Source organism: Pseudochaenichthys georgianus, chromosome 3 (assembly GCF_902827115.2).
Source record: "Pseudochaenichthys georgianus chromosome 3, fPseGeo1.2, whole genome shotgun sequence".
NCBI classification, from domain to species: Eukaryota; Metazoa; Chordata; class Actinopteri; order Perciformes; family Channichthyidae; genus Pseudochaenichthys; species Pseudochaenichthys georgianus.
In genome coordinates this window covers 31,022,377-31,042,732 of record NC_047505.1, presented here as the reverse complement: position 1 = coordinate 31,042,732, position 20,356 = coordinate 31,022,377, and the positions used below count along the sequence as shown (strand labels likewise).

The window sequence follows — 20,356 nt, the reverse complement described above, 5'->3', positions numbered from 1 at the left end:
GAAGTAAGAGGTGGAGCAATAAAATCTGCAGCTATCTTTAAAAAGAAAGGTTCTAAGTTGTCCGGGCCAGCCGGTTTCCTCGGATCTAGCTTAGATAAGGCTTCATGAACAACATTGACAGTAAAAGGAGTAAAACTGAAAGGGTTTTCCAGACCACGTTGTTCAGAGTCACAGACTGTAGTGTTCACAGAAGCAGAGTTAGTCACAGAATCAAACATAGAACCGCAGGACACAAAATGCTCATTAAAGCAATTTAGCATAGTGGCCATGTCCGATATAGAGCCAGATGCTGTGGTAAGGCACGGAGGTAGCTCATTACGGATCTCACCGGTTGATATCGATTTTATTGCTTTCCAAAATTTACTAGGATTATTTAGGTTTTCTGTGGTAACTGACAAATAGTACTTCGACTTTGCACTTTTGACATTTGAAGTGAAGCTATTCCTTAGCTGCCTAAAACGCAGCCACTCTATCTCTGAGCCTGATTTCCTAGCCTTTGCCCAGGCCTTGTTTCTCTCATGAAGGAGACTAGACAGCTCAGCAGAAAACCAAGGATTGTCTCGTCCCTTTACTCTAAATTTACGCAGGGGTGCATGTCTATCAATGACCTCCATAAAACCAAGATAAAAATAAGACCATGCGGTTTCCACATCAGCACACAGATCGATTTTACCCCAATCAAAATCAAACAGATCATGCACAAAACCCTGCTCCACAAAATGTTTTATGTCTCTCTTGATGATAATGCGAGGTTTAACCTTTTGGACCTTAGTGTCCCTAATTGTGGCTACAACACAGTGATCGCTCAGATCATTTGCAAATACTCCCACAGATGAATATTTATGGGGAACATTAGTTAAAATGAGATAAATTAGGGAGGATTTATTAGGGGACTTAATATTTGGGCGAGTAGGACTGTCCACAATCTGAGTAACATTCAATGAGATACAAAGGTTTTTAAAATCCTAGCCTTTTTAATAAAAGTATGGTAGACATGTGGATATTATCCGGCTGAACAAAACGTGCATTTATCTAACAGGTTCGTTTTCCACAGACCTTATTTCAAGCTATCTTCCAAAATCCTATGGAGAAATACCATTGCTTTCTGTCGAGGGAATCCGAGCGCGGCTTACTTCCGGGTTTTAGGACGCGTCACTGCACCCCTTGCATAGACCTCACAGCGGGCGGAACTTGTCATAAAGTCCGCGAAAATAAAGCCCGCCCATTTAGAGGGAAGATATGATTGGTCAATTGTACTGTCATTTGACATTACTCTTTCGTTGAGTTACTATAGCTGGCCCTCTGTGAATGTAAAGAGGGACCAACAAGCTCTCCCGTCTTCACAGTAACTCGCATAGGCACGGCATTTAACCCTTCACAATCTAACAGAAACTGAACAGGCAGATTCGAAGGATTTATTTATTTGGAAATGTTATTTTAAATACAATTACATTGAGTTATGTTGGTAAAACTAATGAAAAAGTAGGGTAAAAATAATATATATAATAATATATTTAAAAAAATGTTTTATTTTTTCAAATATTATTTTTTGGAATATCTTAGGCCCTCACAGAGGGCCTCGAGGGCCCTGACGGCTCGCCACTGGTCAATCAATATAAACTCACCACCAGTGAATGACAATGTTTACAAATTGACAGCTGTATTTACGTTGCTCGTTGTAACGGCAAATGTGAACTCTGCTTTTTGCAAACAATGCATCTTGTGATAACCTGTAACTATGACGAACATTTGATGACATTAAATAACTTCAAATAACTTTTACCTTGTAGAGATGTTCTCGGGACAGAACCATAGACTGTATATATAAATGGACGTAGGGTCCGTGACGTCACCCATAGGATTCTGCAGAGTTGCCGTGAAGCCCTTAGTAGGCGGAGTCGGCCACTAACGGCTCGACAGTGACGTCAGAGTCTAACTCCCGCCTTCTCCCGCCTGCTCCAAATAAGGGCAAAGAGGCGGTGCTGAGGCGGAGCCGAGGCGGTGCTGAGGCGGGACAGGGCGGGACCTGCTGCCATCGAGCGTGACGTTCCAGACCTAGCTCAGGCTAAGAAGCTAAGCTAACATGCTCTCAGTATTAAGATAACAACCATAGACTGTATATATAAATGGACGTATGGTCCGTGACGTCACCCATAGGATTCTGCAGAGTTGCCGTGAAGCCCTTAGTAGGCGGAGTCGGCCACTAACGGCTCGACAGTGACGTCAGAGTCTAACTCCCGCCTGCTCCAAATAAGGGCAAAGAGGCGGTGCTGAGGCGGTGCCGAGGCGGAGCCGAGGCGGGACAGGGCGGGACCTGCTGCCACCGAGCGTGACGTTCCAGACCTAGCTCAGGCTAAGAAGCTAAGCTAACATGCTCTCAGTATTAAGCTAACAACCTATGCTAACAACCCAGCTTGCGGTCACTGCTCCTCGTTCCCGGCATATTCTGAAGGTAAGATACCCTGTAAATTTACAAAACTTGTCCTTTTGATTTAAATGTTCTTGAACCTACACTATACAATTGTTTTTTAAGTGCTTCACCATTTTTCAAATATAAATGTCATTTGTAACTAAACTTTGTAAACTAGCAGAGATATGGCCAGTGTTGCGTGAATTAAATGTGATTAATGAAATATGACTGTAGAAAAAGAAAGGTGCTTTTATATTGATTACATTTTTTAAATTTATTTCAGCATTAAGAAAAAAGAAGATTGCAACCTCCTCCACGCCAAACTGCACAACCTGTAAGTTGATGGTCCTGGCTTACTTTACATGACTTCAGATGGTTGACATTACACACAAACATACTATACATATACATGTGTGCACAATTGTAGATAAACAGCACACAGTATATAAATATAGATATATATATATAAACTGTGTGCTGTTAATCTGTTTTTTGAGGTTTTGCTCTCTTGTTACTTTTAACCATACAGGTGTGATTTCATAGTTATTTTGTATGTTATTGTCAAAGGAACAAAATGAGCAACCCTTTATACTTAATTTGATATTCCTCATTATCTGAAGCATTTGTTACTCTCATTTATTTTCCTCCCATAGTGACTGTATGGATAATCGGAGACAGCTATGTCCGGCGTGGAGCCCAGAGAGCTACAGAGACCATCGGCAGCAACCTTGGCCTCGACCTGAGGGTGTGCTGGTTCGGTTGGGGTGGACTGTGCTGGAGAGGTGTCCTCCCTTTCTTTTCCTACTCCCTGCGAGGAAGAGCAGTCCCGGATGTCCTCCTCATCCACTGTGGCGGCAATGACTTGGGGGATGTGCCCAGTGTTCAATTGCTGAACCAGATGAAGGAGGACCTGCACCAGCTTCACCATCGGCACCCTGGCTTGAAGATCATGCTCTCCCAGAGGCGCCGGTGGAGGGCTGGTGCAAATCCTGTCAAAATTGACAAGGCCCGGAAGTTTGTTAACAGTGTTATGGCTACTTTTGTTCATAGCCTAAATGGTGCCATTGTTGACCACTCCAACATTAGACATGACAGTCCTGGGCTGTTTTTGCGAGATGGAGTTCATTTCACCCCTAGGGGAAATGATATTTTTTTAAAGTCACTAGCCAATTGCCTGAAAGACCACCTCCAAAGACTGTGAACTGCTAAAATGTCAGTATCACTGTCTTTGGATTTGGCCTTTAGAGTATGTATTCTAAGGCCCTTGCTAAGCCCAGACTGTCATGGCTAATGTTGAGTTAGATATTACATCTGTAGCCATAACACTGTTAACATGGCTGCTCTTCCTCTTCCCCACATCCCACCCCCACTCTTCCCCCAATGGACTCTGCAGCTCTCCAGGCCCATGCTGGGCATGGCTGTCTGTCAAACCTTTTATTTTGTATTTGTTATGATGTTTTTTGTTATTTTATTTGTTAAAATAATTATGTATTTATGTAAATATTGAAAATAAATTACATTCATATTTTCACTTCTTTTGTCTACTGCTTACTGAAAATGTTAGCTATCACATCCAAATGGGACTATCAAATGAAAGGATAAGCTTACCATACAATACAGAAAACATTACACATTAAGGCTCAAATCTTTTCCCAAGCCGGAGCAGTCTGAAAAGAGTCCCAAGTTTAAAAACACAAAATCTTGACAATGAATACTACGCTGTCATTTATCAGTGACAATGCAAACAACAAGAAGGTCTCCCCTAATCCCATGTATTTTGGCATCAATATCATAAGCATACCATAGAATGTAATTATGAAGTGCAACACCCACAATCCCTACAGGGTCGTAACGTCACAGAAGATAACACCTTTTAGAGAGTTTCTAAATTGTTCAGTATGCAGATAAATATTTGTTTTACAATAGAAACATTTTTCTCCATAAATGTTCCCACATGTTGTGAGCATCAACTTTAAATCTTTTGTCAACAAATAAAAAACATCTTAATTTCCTTTACGACAACATTTTGTTTATAACACCACTACATTAACAATAAACATAGGAAAATGATAAATGTCAACATTTAAGATTGTGCTTTTACTCTTTATTTAATCAGATCTATTTCACATTGAAAATGTGATAAATACATAAGCCACATTGCAAGTTACATCTTGCATTTTATGAAAAGTAAAGGTTTCGAATCATTTTATGACTTAAGTACACTAGAAAATAAATTAAAGATGTGCAACAACTGTATCAGTAATTAAAATGATATAACTTATGTACAGGGTTGGGAGGGCTACTTGCCAAAAACACAACCAGTAACTTAATGTGAGTATCAAGATATAAAAGTAATGTAACCTGATAACTTTATTTTTCTTTTGGATTACCTCAATATCAAATGCAATGCAAATAAACACAGGAGAGAAGAAATATTAATATGATTTTTTTACTTAAATGTATAATATAATACCATAAAGCAGATTCAGGCAGTGGGTGTATAGATTCACAATTAAGGCATTGCAACTTCCCTCAAACGTCCTACATGAAAGAAAGATCACATGTTAGAAATGTATGCGCAAACTATTCAGTATGACCCGTCTTAGTTTAAAGCCCAAGTATAAGAGTGAACAGAGGCGGAGTCTGTTTGTTGGCTGCTGCTACCCAAACCAACATCGTCCTCACAAGCATTGGCTGTTGGAATGTCATTGTGCTCCACATGTGGAACAACAAAGGCTTCTTCAGGTGTGCCTTGTATCATAATGATATTGCTCTAATCAGCAGCAAGACTGTTTTCACCACTACCATGGTCGACATCTGCAACCTCCTCCTCCTTGCTGTTAACAGTCGAACTAGGAGTGTCACTTATCTCGTCATTGCTACTCACCTGCTTTTCCTTCTAGGCTGTTGTTCTTTGCCATTGGTGAAATAGAAAATGGTGGGCACTGCAGTGTTTTTCAGGCATCTCCTTCCCTAATAAAAATAATAAACAAAAACACATAAAATAACTTTTTGAGGTCTGTAGATATTCAACTTTCTTTTGAATAATGTTGTTTTAAATGTAAGAGTGCATGTTAACTATGCAGTTAATCCATTCAACAATTACATGTTTCCAAGATTCAGATTCAAAGGATTTATGTCATAGCACATAGGCTACAGTGTGGGAATGGCAATGAAAATCATCTGTCCCGAGCTCCTCCAACAATGCAACATAGTTATATAAGACATAAAACAATAAAAGAAATTCAAAATTAAATTAAGAATAATAAATTAGTGCAGGCAGAAATCTATATACACGTAAATATAATAAGACATATGCAAGAACAGAATGTAAAGATAAATATTGTATAGTAAAATTAAATTAAATAATTCTTTTTTTACAGTGATAGCTGTTAAGATAAATAAGTGATAAGATGACAACAGATGAATGAATGTTGCTATTAAAATAATGTAAAAAAAGGTAATATAATTCATCTGTTTTTAACATAGAGTATGTGGGGGAAATGGCAATTCTCTATCTATGATAAAGAGTCTTTGCATAAATTGAAGAGAAATGTGATGGTTTGCAAAAAAATCGATTTCTATGTTTCTTTACTTAACTGGCAAAATCTTAATTTGGCCATTACATTACATTACATTACATTGCATTTAGCTGACGCTTTTATCCAAAGCGACTTACAATAAGTACATTCGACCAGGAAGACACAACCTTGAGGAAAACAGAATCATATAAGAACATCAGGTTTCAAAGAGCCAATCGTTTCAAGTGCTGCTCAACTGGCTAAGCCAGTCCTTTATTAGTATATAAGTGCTCTGTTAGCAGTTCTTTGTTAGTCATTCTATCGCTCGAAGTGGAGTCGAAAGAGATGAGTTTTCAGTCTGCGCCGGAAGGTGTGTAAGCTTTCTGCGGTCCTGATTTCAATGGGGAGCTCATTCCACCATTTTGGAGCCAGGATAGCAAACCCACGTGTTTTTGCTGATGGGAACTTGGGTCCCCCTCGCAGCGAGGGTGCAGCGAGGCGTTTGGTTGATGCAGAGCGTAGTGCACGTGCTGGGGTGTACGGTTTAACCATGTCCTGGATGTAGGAAGGGCCAGATCCATTCGCAGCATGGTACGCAAGTACCAGTGTCTTGAAGTGGATTCTAGCAGTTACCGGAAGCCAGTGGAGGAATCAAAAGAACATTACTCATCACTGATGTGCAAGCTGTGCCATAACAATTATTTAGCATTGTATGATGTATAACATGTATTTAATTAGTAACAACAATTTACACTCACAAATGGAAGTTATTTTTAAAAAAAGGATCTGTACCCATGAGTCCGTGCTGAAGGGATGACTCTCAAAGTGTGCACTGCACAGGCGAGAAGAAACGTTGGGGGTCCATTTATTCCTCCGGATGTTCCAATAGAGTCTGGCTGCAGACCGCAGCAAGGAGGCGGATCGTATAGGGGCGGATCGCATAGGGGCGGATCGTATAGGGGCGGATCCTATAGTGAACGACGGGAGCGTTTTTTGTTTTGTTTTTGCGGAGGGATCTAGATCGGCATGAAGGCACATTATGCAATGTGCAATGTGCACATTATCCCGCTTATTACACATGGCCACATTCTCAACAAAGTAACGACATGACTCCCAATAATAATTGAAATGCTTTTATGGATTTAGAAAAAGATTTTATTGATTTAAAAAATAGTTTTATGTATTGATTTAAATTGACATGCATCCGCTAAGAAAAGTAGTCCGTTGTTACTGTTTGAACTAACGTAGCAACGGCAGGAACTGTTCGATAGTGTTTTTGAGGAGCTTTTTGATTACAGATTTGAAAACATCGTTGCTTGCTTTAAAAGTAGCACAATTCATTATGTCAAACCTTGGAAAGTATCTAGATATCCCTGCCCTAATGCCAAAAGTAACTGGCAACTGAATATGTGTCGCCGTTTGATGTCTATGTCTGGACCGCTGCGTAAAAAGGAGGGTTTCTGCCCCATTACTTCTCTTCTTACTTCTATAAGAAGAAAACACGGAGGACGGAGATCTCTTTTTGTCCCCCTCTTCTCCCCGCTGCAGCCTAGCAGCTGATCTCAGAGCACGCTCCCCTCTCCTGCAGGGAGAAAAACTATATTTATATACTTTATATAATAGGTTGATACAGTAGCCCCTTTTTTAAAATAGTTTTTATAGGTGTTGCTATCTGTTTTGTGTAGCGTGGTTCTACAAGCAAGTCAATGCATTCATTGGGTGGTATCAGAGAGTTACACAGGTCTGTAAATGCAATGAAAACAATTGGCCACAGCAAATAATTTATATTAAACATGTAACTTTTACTTTTGAATACTTCAGTACAAAGGATGTATTGAATAATTTAAGTGATATATGTGTACACATATACATCATTCATTAGTCAAAACAGGGCTCCCTTTGATTTAATTAAAAGGTATAATATGTGGTAAACTGAAGAGCCCTTTGGGAGCCGAAAGAGCCGGCTCTTCTTGGTGAGCCGAGCCAAATGATCCGGCTCACCAAGAAGAGCCGGAATTCCCATCACTAGAACGATTGACTTCTTCTGCGAGGATTTATAAAAGCAGCTGGAATCCCTTAAGTTGCTATTGGATAAAAAAAGTTAGGAAACGCCCCTATACGATCCGCCCCTATACGATCCGCCCCTATACGATCCGCCTCCTTGCTGCGGTCTGTAGCCAGACCCAGAGATGGGGACTCGAGTCTGCGACTCGGACTCGAGTCGCACTTAAGTCGCACACACAGAGACTTCAGACTTGACTTGGACTCGTGACCAAAAGACTTCAGACTCGACTTGGACTCGTGTGTTGGGACTCGTGAACAATCATTGTGTTTTCTATTTTTGGCGTATTAAAGGTGGGGTAGGTACATTTGAGAGAAACCGGCTCGAGATCGCCAGAATTTGAAAATACACAACCGGAGATAATCTGCTAGAGGCTGCTACTTCCTTATAGAGCCCGCCTCCTCCAACACACACGAACGCGCACATGACCAATGAGGGCACGAGATAAGTTTGTGCCCAGTTGGAAGGCTGACAGGCAGGTAGGCCATCCAGTTACTTTACCTCGTAGTAACACAATGCCGACCGGCGGCACACCTGCGGCTGTACCGCTTGTAATTAGGTTCAACTACAAAAACTTCGAACAAAACGCTGGCGGCACCAACAAAAGGAGCGCACACTGCAAAGTCTGCAATATCAAAATCAAGGATGCTGGCGCAACAACGTCGAATTTCATCAGGCACTTGAAAACTCACCCGGAGAGGTCAGTCACATTAACGCATATGGACGGTTAGCAAACATATTTAGCTCAGCATCAGCTATGTAATGTTAACTGATTTCTGATTCTGAAGTGTTTTGCTTATAAGTTGTTTGCATTTAGCTAAAGTGTGATGTGTTCCTCATATTGCATTGCAATAGCCTGTTTAAAGTGATCATATAACAAACAACTAATCAGTACTGATACTGTATGCTAATAGATATAGGAGTGATAATAAGACAGTAAATGCTTTGCATGTCTTAGATATAGCTGTGCAGTATTCTTAACAGAGTGGATAGCAGCAGACGATAGAAGGCTTATTACAACCAGAAGAGACATGAGACTTTTATTTTTTTAGAGACTTGAGACTTGACTTGGACTCGTGACCAAAGACTTGAGACTTGATCAAGTCTCACCCCACAAAGACTTGAGACTTGACTTGGACTCGTGACCAAAGACTTGAGACTTGACTTGGACTTGCAAAAAAAGACTTGTGAACATCTCTGGCCAGACCCATCTCGGATGTTCAGCACCCACTGGTCCAGCCTGTCTGGATCACCTAAAGCAGGGGTCGGCAATCCGCGGCCCACGGGTCGCATGCAGCCCTTTAAGCCCTCTGCTCTGGCTCCCTTGAGCTTAGACAAAAATAAGAAATAAATAAGTATTTGTAGGACTATTTATATTTTGTTGCATGGTTGAAAATGTTTCGTGTCTTGTATTTTTAGGTGATACTGTGACACATAAATAAAAAACAAAACGGTTTTAATTAGGTCAACTAAAATATGCGTCACACCCTGCTACGGTCCCGCGCGAGCGCCTTTTCTTGGAGGCGAATAACCTGACCCCCGGCTCGATGAGCGAACTATGGATAAATCAAAGAAAAGTATCGGAGGAACACAGGATTTAATTCTGTGTGGACAGTGTTTAGAGTTCTAGGTGAGGCCCCGATTAATTTATTCCGGTAAATTACTCTGACCTCACTAATTGACCCGACCGAAGTTACTGAGTCTATGTAAGTTTACTGCTTGGCTCAGATCCACCAAACGTCAGCAAGATCTCACCTCTATTAACTCCCCGAAGAACCAGGTTCAATTAACTGCTGTTTCAATTCAGACAACTCTTTTTAATCTGTTTAAGCGATCCCGAAGGATTTTGGTATCAGTAAATGGGGTGTGTTCCTACCTAAACATGTGTGTGTGGCAGGGTGCAATCTTACCTTTGAAGCAGGAGAGGAGAGCACAGGTGTCCTTTAAGTTGTCCCAGTCCAAAAGGTGGGATCAGTTTATTTGAAGAAAAATAGGTCCAAACTAATACAGGGTTTTTTCCTTCTCTCTTTACAACATTATAATTATACTAAACAACACACAAAAATGATGCTGTGATCATGTTCACATATGAAACTTTAATTCACAGTCTTACATTTATTACCAAAATGTTTCCCTTTACCTGGACAATTCAGTTGTGACATTCTCTCATACAAAGACTGGTGATAATAAAAACCCATCAAAATCTCGCAATGATTCGGAGGGATTTTCCTCACGTGGGCAGGTGTCACTAAACCATCAAAATCCCGCAATGATTCGGAGGGATTTTCCTCACGTGGGCAGGTGTCACTAAACCATCAAAATCCCGCAATGATTCGGAGGGATTTTCCTCACGTGGGCAGGTGTCACTAAACCATCAAAATCCCGCAATGATTCGGAGGGATTTTCCTCACGTGGGCAGGTGTCACTAAACCATCAAAAAACCTCTTCCATAAAATCATTCCATGCAGCATTCAAATCAATTCACTCAGCATTCAAAGCAATTCACTCAGCATTCAAAGCAATTCCCTCATTCAAAGCAATTCCCTCATCATTCCAACCAAGAAATGCAAGAGATATTCACCCAGTTTGAGAGAACCTTACCGAGAGCTATTAACCCAGCTCTGAAAGACAGAGCCTACCGGGAGAGAGTATACCAGAGGTTTCCCCCCCTCTCCCCTCGAAAATCCAAAAAAGCCAGTCTTTATATGCTCAAAAAACCGGATAGAAAAACCCACAAACACCTCCTCTATACCCAACCAACATATTCTATTGGTTCTGGCATAAGACACACCTTCCCAAGTTTGTGTAAAACAAAACATGACTAGACATATTCTATGACTATGACATAACCACCTTTTTGAGGCCTCAATGTGTTTCTGCTTAAGTCCGGAGCCCCCCTCCCTGCTGTGAGAGGAGAGGAAAGAAACTGCCTACTCTCTTATCAGAGATTAGGGCATAAATCATTTTTAGGCCTTACACTCAACTAAACAAACCACTTTGTTTTGTTTATGCTGTACATATAGAAAAACCTAAAATATGAAGCATTTTCATTGTGGGTTATACAAGAATATAATTGATTATATTTGATTATAACTAACTTTCGTTTTAAGTATTCAACACGCTCTCAACACCCTCTTTTTAAAACGCAAAGTTATCAAACAGCACCAACTAAAATTGTAAGCATACATACATATTCAAAAACCATCAAGAAGCATTCTCATTATGGGTTCATACAAGAATATGATTGATCATATATGATTTATAATTAACTGTCGTTTTAAGTATTTACTTCATACTATGAAGTTCTCAACACCCTCTTTTTAAAACGCAAAGTTATCAAACAGCAACAGATAAAATCGTAAAAACACATACATATTACATACGTAAAACTTCAAGCATCAATATCATGAAAAGTTCTTCAGCATGTGTAATCAGGACGACCTTTTGATGAACCTGGTGTGGAGAACGCCGAAAACATAGTACCTCACTGGAATGTTCTCGTCATCACAGGTCAGGCACCCGAGTAAAAAGAGTCATGCTGATCATAGATTTGTACGCACCCCCACTCGGCCTGACACTTGCAGGAGCGGGGGGCCTACAGTATCTGTTGTTCCAGTGTAGACTCCTAAATCCATGTTGCTATCTGATGTAAATCCTTGACCCTGACCATGGAGGGGTTGAGGTTCCTCCCTGGATGACACCTCCAAACGAAAGCCAGATAACTCGGCCGACAGTTGTTATGGATTTTTTAGACCTCGTCAATAATCGCTCATGACTTTGTGACAAGGTCAATGAGGCCCCACACAATGATAGCACAAACGAGGAACCAGAAGCATATGAAACAGCTTAGCTGGCCCTCGCTCATGGCATCCTGTGTGTGCAGTGTGAGTGTGGTGCTGGTGGTGACTTGGCACGTCACTTGTTGTCGTCTGTTTCTACCGTCTCTCCTGGCCTGTGACTACGACCTTGCAGTGGCTGACGTGGACCCACGTAGTGAAGTGGACCAGTGTCAGGGGTAGGTAGGGCTGCTGCTACCTGGCGTCTGATATCTGACCATGCAGTTATCAGGTAGTCGTCCCTTTTTGGGAAATCCACTGCGATCGGAGTGGCTCAGCGGGTAGAGATGCAGCCTGTCCCACATAGCTGGAAGAAACATCATCCTCCACTGGCAGGGGTACAGGTGACTCAGCCGCTGGCTCCATGCTGCACAGGTTTCCTGGGTCCAGGACTTGGCTTCACTTGAGGCCCTGTGACTGAAGTTGTCCCGCTAGGCAGGTTCAAATCCTCTTGGTAGATTGCTGAGGTATTAATCTCAACAATATAGCTAAGATCAAGTATAAATCATTTCTCTGATTCATAAAAAGTTGTTTTCAGTTTAAAACTTCCCCAAGGGTTTTCTCAAGCACTGGGCCATAACTTACTCTTATCAGTTTAACGACCTGACAGCCCTGCACCTCCATGCTGTGTGAAAACCAGCAAAAAAGAAGGAGGAAGATGTGCTCAAAAAAAAAATCTAATTTAAATGAATACTGTTGTAGGGTGTAGGCATATAACAATTAAAATAACTGAAAAGAAAACTAATAGTGTAAAATTAAAAAACAATGAGAAAAATAATACAAAGGTTATTTCCCATTTCCTCTTTGATACTGAGGTATTCTCCATTCAAGCTCCAATGATCCATATGCTAATAGACAGAGTTTCCTCTTGCCATCTTTCTTTGCATAATACTAAAGATTCTAACAGTTCTACTGTTAAATCCTTTGCATTTTGAGCTATTACTTGTTACTCAGACTTACATTCCCTCTTTTGCTCTATAAAATATCCCTTGGTACCGAATTTACCAAGACAAATTCTAAATTATTGCGGGAAGATCCCACAAAAAGCCATCCTCTCCTGTGGAAGAAAGCACATTAACTGCCACGGGTGTGTGCAAAACATGTCATGTGATGTGAGACTGATAGCATCAACAGTGGATTGGGTAGGCCGCAGTCATATTCCTATCTGGATTCTAAACTCAGTTGGCTCGGGTGAGTCCTCTCTTCTGGAGTGAAACTACGTTCCCAGAGACTGACTTCACTGTATCCAAACCTTCTGATTTAGTTTTAAGCTGACCCTTCTCTGGACTTCGCCCCTTTCTAGTCACCCATACACGATTTCTGAACCTAAACGGAAAAGGTGTGATAGTTAGATATGACCTGACCTTTGCCCTAGGTAGCTTTTCCATACATATAGGAATATATTCAGCCTTGTCAAATTGATCGGAATGTCCCAATTTGTTTTACAGTTTGTATACTCCACTCTGTGGCTGCTCTAACGCCTGATACTTCTATGGTAAAGACCAGATAGGTGTGAATCCCTTTATCCTGCAAGGGTGACAAAACTTTTTTATTTTTAAAGTGAGTTACATTATCCATTCTTATTCTCTCAGTTTTTAGGAAAAACATACTTATATGTTCTGCCATTTCAGCAGACACTGTGTTCCAGTTGCTCTGGTCAGAGGATAGACATGTTTATGACTCCCTCCATTATCAAAGGTCACAAGGAAATACTTGTTCCCACTGGGAGTGCGGGTCAGAAAAGGACCTGCTATGTCAGCCCTAAAACTGATTAGTGGTTCTTCCTCTATTATTTTTGCTCAGGATAAATTTTCTTGAACCTATCCACCTCTACACATTGAAGACATATTGACCGTGTGTTGTAAGTGCAATCGCAGTTTCGGTATGAGGATTTCATTGTGGAGACAATATTTTCTCATCCGAAATAGGCCCTACATGGCCTAAACTGCTGTGTAGTTCACGCCCAACCTGAGGAGCTTCTTCAGGGGGTACGTGAATGCTTCTACCCTTTTTCCATATTCTAGGGAATATGGAAGTCAGGTGGTTAATTCTTCCCCGGCTTTAAGCAAGGTAAAACTTCTCTATTTCCCTGATAGTCTAATTTTATCTTATCTGTATGGCTACGGACATGATTCCACTCTAGGTACATGCCTGCCTTTAACTCTGTAATAAGACCCTCACTTGAAGGGCATGTGTAAGTGCTTCACCTTTCACATTGGTCAACTGCCTTTGTTCCCAGTTATTAAGCTCTTCTTTACCCGCTTTGTAACAATAATCAGTAACAATACGGATGTGTGTTATTTTACGTTGTTTAGCAAAAAGAAGTCCCTCAACAAATGGCCTTTGCCTCAGCAGTTTGTGCTGTACCTAGTATTGCACCCTTTTGCTTGCAAAGTACTTCACCTGAATTAGTTTTCATTATAAAGGCCCAAGTGGCTGCTTGGTCACCTTTTCGCAAACTCCCCTCTGTAAACAGTGTTACCTTTGGTGCAGCGCTTTTCTTTAAGGGTTTCAATGTTTCCCTGTGTGGCTTACTTCCTGTGGTCCTAAACTCCACATCTGGATCAGACATCATGCTCTGCCATTTTCCATTCTTATTCTCTCAGTTTTTTTTATATTGATATTTTTGTTCTGGTGTTAAGATACATTTTTGAATCTCCCTCTTTTCTTAACAACTGGAGCTATGTCTATTTTAGATCTGACTTGGTTAAGAGGTGATTTGTTCTTTGGTGAGAGGAACACTATTCCCCTTGTGCTGGGTGGGGGTGGGGGTGGATAGCCTGCTTACAGTCTCCAGATCTTCCTCTCTGTGCTGAGGCCATAAAAGTTTTAATGGGTCGCTCCGTGGTCTGCTCAGATTTTCTGACCCTGTCTCTGACCCTGTGTGTTGGGTTTTTCTGCAGCACCTCGGGAGCAGAGAAAGGGGGAGATTTTATTTTTCCAAAAGTGCAAGCTCCTTCATTGAGCAGAATAGTTTAGTTGCAGGTCTCCCTTGAAAAAGAGATCTATGATCTCAATGGGACCAATCTGGTTAAATAAAGGTTTGAAATGAAAAAATGAAAATAGTTGATTTTGGTAAAGTATTTGAGCTTTAGCTTCGCAAAAAAACTTCCTCATATTAGTTTTGAAGATATTTTTTGGGGTTTGATATCTGCTGATAGTTCCCACTTAGGTTTTCTCTTAAAAGTTCATGCAAAACAACCAGTATTTGTGGGTCATCTGATCACCACCTTGACTTCTGACAGTTTAATAGTCCTTATCATATTATCACTCTGTGCTTGCATGCTAGGACCTATTCTCTTTGCCAGAGCTGCTGCTATTCCTCCTGCATGTTTTAGCTTCCTATTAGCAGGGTTCACTAACATGGTTTGTTGACTAGTTTAAGATTTTCAATAATTGACATTTATTATTTCCAACATTCCTTTTCCCTGAATATCATGTCTAACAATGTGTTTTCTTCTAGGATTAGTAGATACTCATAAATGACATTTTCTAGCTTTTATCCCTGTAGGGTGGAGGTAGGGTCTCAGACATTATACCACCTGCTTGTGGCTCTCTGTCCAAACGGTAGTCTGACAGGAAAGTATTTAGGTCGCGGTACGCCCGTGGGTCTGGGCTAAGCTGACCAGGGCGAGCAGAAGCTCCGGATGTTGCTTCTGTGTATCCCTCCCTGTGTGGTTGGCTCTGAGTCATTAAATTGCGTTTTAACCTCATCAGCCATTCTTTTTATTTTAATTTTAATTTTATTCAAGGGTTTTCGTTCACTCTTTTATACACATGCAAGTTTCTAGGCTATTACTCACGCCAGAGGATCAGTCCGACTATACCGTCACTTGGTTCTAGGTTCTCTTCTGGATTCAGCTAGTGCATGTGGACACCTCAGTTTAAGAGTGTTATGTATCGAGCTTCGAGCTTTTTCAACAGCATAGGTACCTTTTAGACCTATGTTTATCTTTATTAAATCTCCCATTAACTCTTCCCCACGTTATGTTTTAATGCAAAAGTTCAAACCGCAGCTCTTTGACAAGTCCTACCTATAAGTTTCAAAGCAATTTGGACAGATACTGAGCAGTGCTCCTACGGCTGACTTCACTAGCCACCAAACCTGTGATTAAAGGGACCACAGGGACTTCTCAATTTGGCTAGGGGAAGAAGAACCTACTTTAGCTTCTTTAACAGACAGCAATATCCGATATAATATAACCCTCAGTCCGGTGCAATAGTATCAACTTAAATTACTACACTTTAAGTTAAAATATATATTCTAGGATTCGGGCAGGTATTTTAACAAGACTTTCAGCCTGTATTTCGCTGATTTGTACTCATCGACCTTTTTCACTAGGTCGTTTTGGTTCTTGTATTTTGACTCTGTAAAAGTATTACTTTTCACAGAGCCCCACGTTGGGCGCCATGTTTAGAGTTCTAGGTGAGGCCCCGATTAATTTATTCCGGTAAACTACTCTGACCTCACTAATTGACCCGACCGAAGTTACTGAGTCTATGTAAGTTTACTGCTTGGCTCAGATCCACCAAACGTCAGCAAGATCTCACCTCTATTAACTCCCCGAAGAACCAGGTTCAATTAACTGCTGTTTCTATTCAGACAACTCTTTTTAATCTGTTTAAGCGATCCCGAAGGATTTTGGTATCAGTAAATGGGGTGTGTTCCTACCTAAACATGTGTGTGGCAGGGTGCAATCTTACCTTTGAAGCAGGAGAGGAGAGCACAGATTTTCCCTTTTATTGTCCCAATCCAAACGGTGAGATCAGTTTATTTGAAGAAAAAATAATAGGTCCAAACCAGTACAGAGTCTTTACCTTTTAACACATTATAATCATACAAAACATATCAAAATGGGGTTATATATTTTTTATCTAAAACCTTAATTCATATTCATTCAAAAGCCCAAATCATGTATTCCAGATCGTTCTATTAACTTTCCAGCATAGAACCCAAATCATGTATTCCGAATCGTTCTAGCAACTTTCCAGCATAAAACCCAAATCATGTATTCCGAATCGTTCTAAGAAATTCACTCAGCATTTCATCCAATAAATTCACTCAGCATTTCAACCAAGACATTCACTCAGCTTTCAATGAAGAAAATCAAGAGATATTTACCAAGTTTGAGAGAACCTTACCGAGAGCTATTAACCCAGCTCTGAAAGACAGAGCCTACCGGGAGAGAGTATACCAGAGGTTTCCCCCCCTCTCCCCTCGAAAATCCAAAAAAGCCAGTCTTTATATGCTCAAAAAACCGGATAGAAAAACCCACAAACACCTCCTCTATACCCAACCAACATATTCTATTGGTTCTGGCATAAGACACACCTTCCCAAGTTTGTGTAAAACAAAACATGACTAGACATATTCTATGACTATGACATAACCACCTTTTTGAGGCCTCAATGTGTTTCTGCTTAAGTCCGGAGCCCCCCTCCCTGCTGTGAGAGGAGAGGAAAGAAACTGCCTACTCTCTTATCAGAGATTAGGGCATAAATCATTTTTAGGCCTTACACTCAACTAAACAAACCACTTTGTTTTGTTTATGCTGTACATATAGAAAAACCTAAAATATGAAGCATTTTCATTGTGGGTTATACAAGAATATAATTGATTATATTTGATTATAACTAACTTTCGTTTTAAGTATTCAACACGCTCTCAACAACAGAGTTATCTGCCTTCACAGCAAACGATGCTGGTTTACCGGTATGTTTGATATGTAGAGAGAAGTTGTCAACGGTGGTGCAGCCTTTATGTATCGAGGAACAACAAGGGAGAGGAAGCCAGTTGACGATCTTCAGTCATAATTCAATGGAGTATGTAATTTATTTCAGAAAATACTTTTTGTTATATTCCATGGAATGCTCTTAACGTCCCGATAGCAATGAATATATTAAATGCTTTGACAATAAATACATACAAAAATTAATCTGTGGAAGCCGTAGCGTTGTAAAAAGCACGACCAATCATCTGCCTCGGCCCGGCTAAAATAACTGGATGGCCGACCTGCCTGTCAGCCTTCCATCTGTGCACAAACTTATCTCGTGCCCTCATTGGTCATGTGCGCGTTCGTGTGTGTTGGAGGAGGGACTCTGTAAGAAAGTCTGAAGGAAGAGGCATATTTTTTCCGGTTGTGTATTTTCAAATTCTAGCGCACTCGAGCTGGTTTCTCCATTCTTACCTACCCTACCTTTAACTCTTTTTAGGGTGCAGCTATATGTTTTATTTATTTCAAAGTGGGCCCATTTTAATAATATTTTTTTCCCCTTCAAATGTGCAGAGGACTCCCCAAGTGCTGTGTTTAATTTATTTTAAAGTAGGCCTGTGTATTATTTTTAATTCTCCTTATAAGAGTTCTTTGTTTCTTATTAGAGGTTAACAGTTATATATGTAATAAATAGCATAATAAATGCAAAAAAACTGTAGTTTTTGTCTGATATAACAATAAAAAACTATGAAATATGTTTTGCGGCTCCAGACAAAAAAATGTTTTGGAAAAAGGAGCAAAATGGCTCTTTTGGTCAAAAAGGTTGCAGACCCCTGACCTAAAGGAAACCTTTATTCAAAAATACATGAAAACCGACCCAAAGACAACAGGAGGGTTAATGCCATATTCACTTAATAACGCATGAACAACTTTTACAAATATTTCTATATAGTCTGTGTTGGTAAATGTAATCTAGGTTGCACATTTCCTGCTGAAATACATGCATGGGCCTACCAAGTTACTGCGTGGCACTTTGGTTTTGATAAAACAGTGTAGTTCCACAAAATAAACGTTACATTCATAATCAAACGAGACAATATGCAAGATAAATAGCTATTTGTTGTTATTCTTAATGCTTGTCATTCACACGTTAAGAAAATAAAATAAGTACCGATACATAGCAGAACAATTGTGGCGATGTTCAGCTTAATAAGCCTTGTTCAACATCATTTCTTTAGCTAATACTATAGCGGGCTGCAGGCGAACCAAGTCCGCGTTTTGCTGCATTCCTTGATCTCCAGTTATAACGCCTGGCTCCGCCGCTGGCCGAAGCTAACAGAGCCGCAAAGGGCTAGCTACAGCTCCGGTTAGCTTCGGCGGCAGACTCCGGCGGCCACCACTGGGATAATTGGGTCCCCTTTTAACATTTGCTCCCATTTAGCATTATGGGCGTCATAGCCATAGACTATAAAAGTCTTACCCAAGGCTGAATCATAAACTAAACTGTATATATATATATATATACATATATATATACACATGTATAAAGGGTTACGTCTTTAGCTGGCTAATAAGCTACATAACAAGCTAAGCTAACTGTCACAAGTTAGACACTTTTATTATTGTTTGTTTGATGCCTCATCTAAACTCTCCTGTCATTTCAGATCCCGCTTTCCTCCAGGCCCTTGTAATCAGCTAATTTCCCTCACCTGGTCTCCTCAGCCCTTCCCCTCACCTGTTACTCATTCCCTCATCACTCCACAGTATTTATACCACCTCATTATCAGTTGTCCTTTGCCAGATTGTCTTGTCGTTTCCGCCAAACTCTCCAGTGAGTGTTGTGCTCTAGTCCCGAGTTTTGTCCTGCCCAGTTTTCGATTCCTGCCTGCCTGTCTGACGGATTTACTGGTTTTGACTCTGCCTGTCCTTGACCTGGAATAAACTGAACATTACTATACTGGTTGTATCTGAGTCGTGCTATTGGGTTCTGATCTGTACCTGTGATCGTGACAGTACAATCTGGCCAAACATGAATCCAGCCGACTCAGCGACAGAACCGCCTTCGCACGATATCGTGTTACAACGCCACGAGCAGCAGCTTACCTTCATGGCTGAAGCGATGCAGGAGATGGCCGCTCGCTACGAACGGACGTTTGTGAATCTCCGTGATCATCTTCAGACCCGTCCTGCAACGGTCCATGGCCCGGAACTAACTCCAGCTTCCGCTGTTGGAATCCAGAGTCCTCCGGCATCGGATGCACGCCTGCCTCCTCCGGAAAGCTACTCTGGAGCTCCAGGTTCGTGCAGACCATTCCTGGTCCAATGTTCCCTCGCCTTCGAGCTTCAGCCTTCCGCCTTCCCAACAGAAAGATCCCGGGTGGCGTATATTGTCTCTCTTCTCACGGGCAAAGCTAAAGACTGGGGTACCGCCGAATGGGAAAGACAATCCTCTGCCTGCTCGCCTGTAAGCGTATTCTCCGATGAACTGCGTACATTTTTGATCACGCTACACCCGGAAGAGAGGTAGCTCGGGGACTGTTTAACCTGGTGCAAGGAGGGAGATCTGTGTCCGATTACTCCATCGAGTTTCGTACCATAGCCGCCGAGAGTAACTGGAATGCTTCTTCACTTCTCGATGCCTTCTACAACGGTCTGTCGGATCGCCTTAAAGACGAGCTGGCAGCTAGGGACCTTCCTGCTGATTTAGATGAGCTGGTGGCTCTCTCCATCCGCATTGACTGCCGTCTGCGGGAGCGGAGGAGAGAGAGGGTTTTCTCCGTCGCCCCTCAGGCTCCGCCTCTCCCGTCAGCGCA

The 20,356-nt window shown here is 41.2% G+C and overlaps 1 long non-coding RNA gene across 1 annotated transcript; it reads right to left on the bottom strand.

Annotated features, from left to right (window-relative positions):
- Positions 1 to 9,930: 9,930 nt before the first annotated feature.
- Positions 9,931 to 17,493, bottom strand: LOC139435789 (uncharacterized). The gene is made up of 2 exons (XR_011644980.1): positions 16,952 to 17,493; positions 9,931 to 16,647 (listed from the first exon to the last, which is right to left on the bottom strand). It is a non-coding gene; the product is annotated as an uncharacterized lncRNA (long non-coding RNA).
- Between the last annotated feature and the right edge of the window lie 2,863 nt (positions 17,494 to 20,356).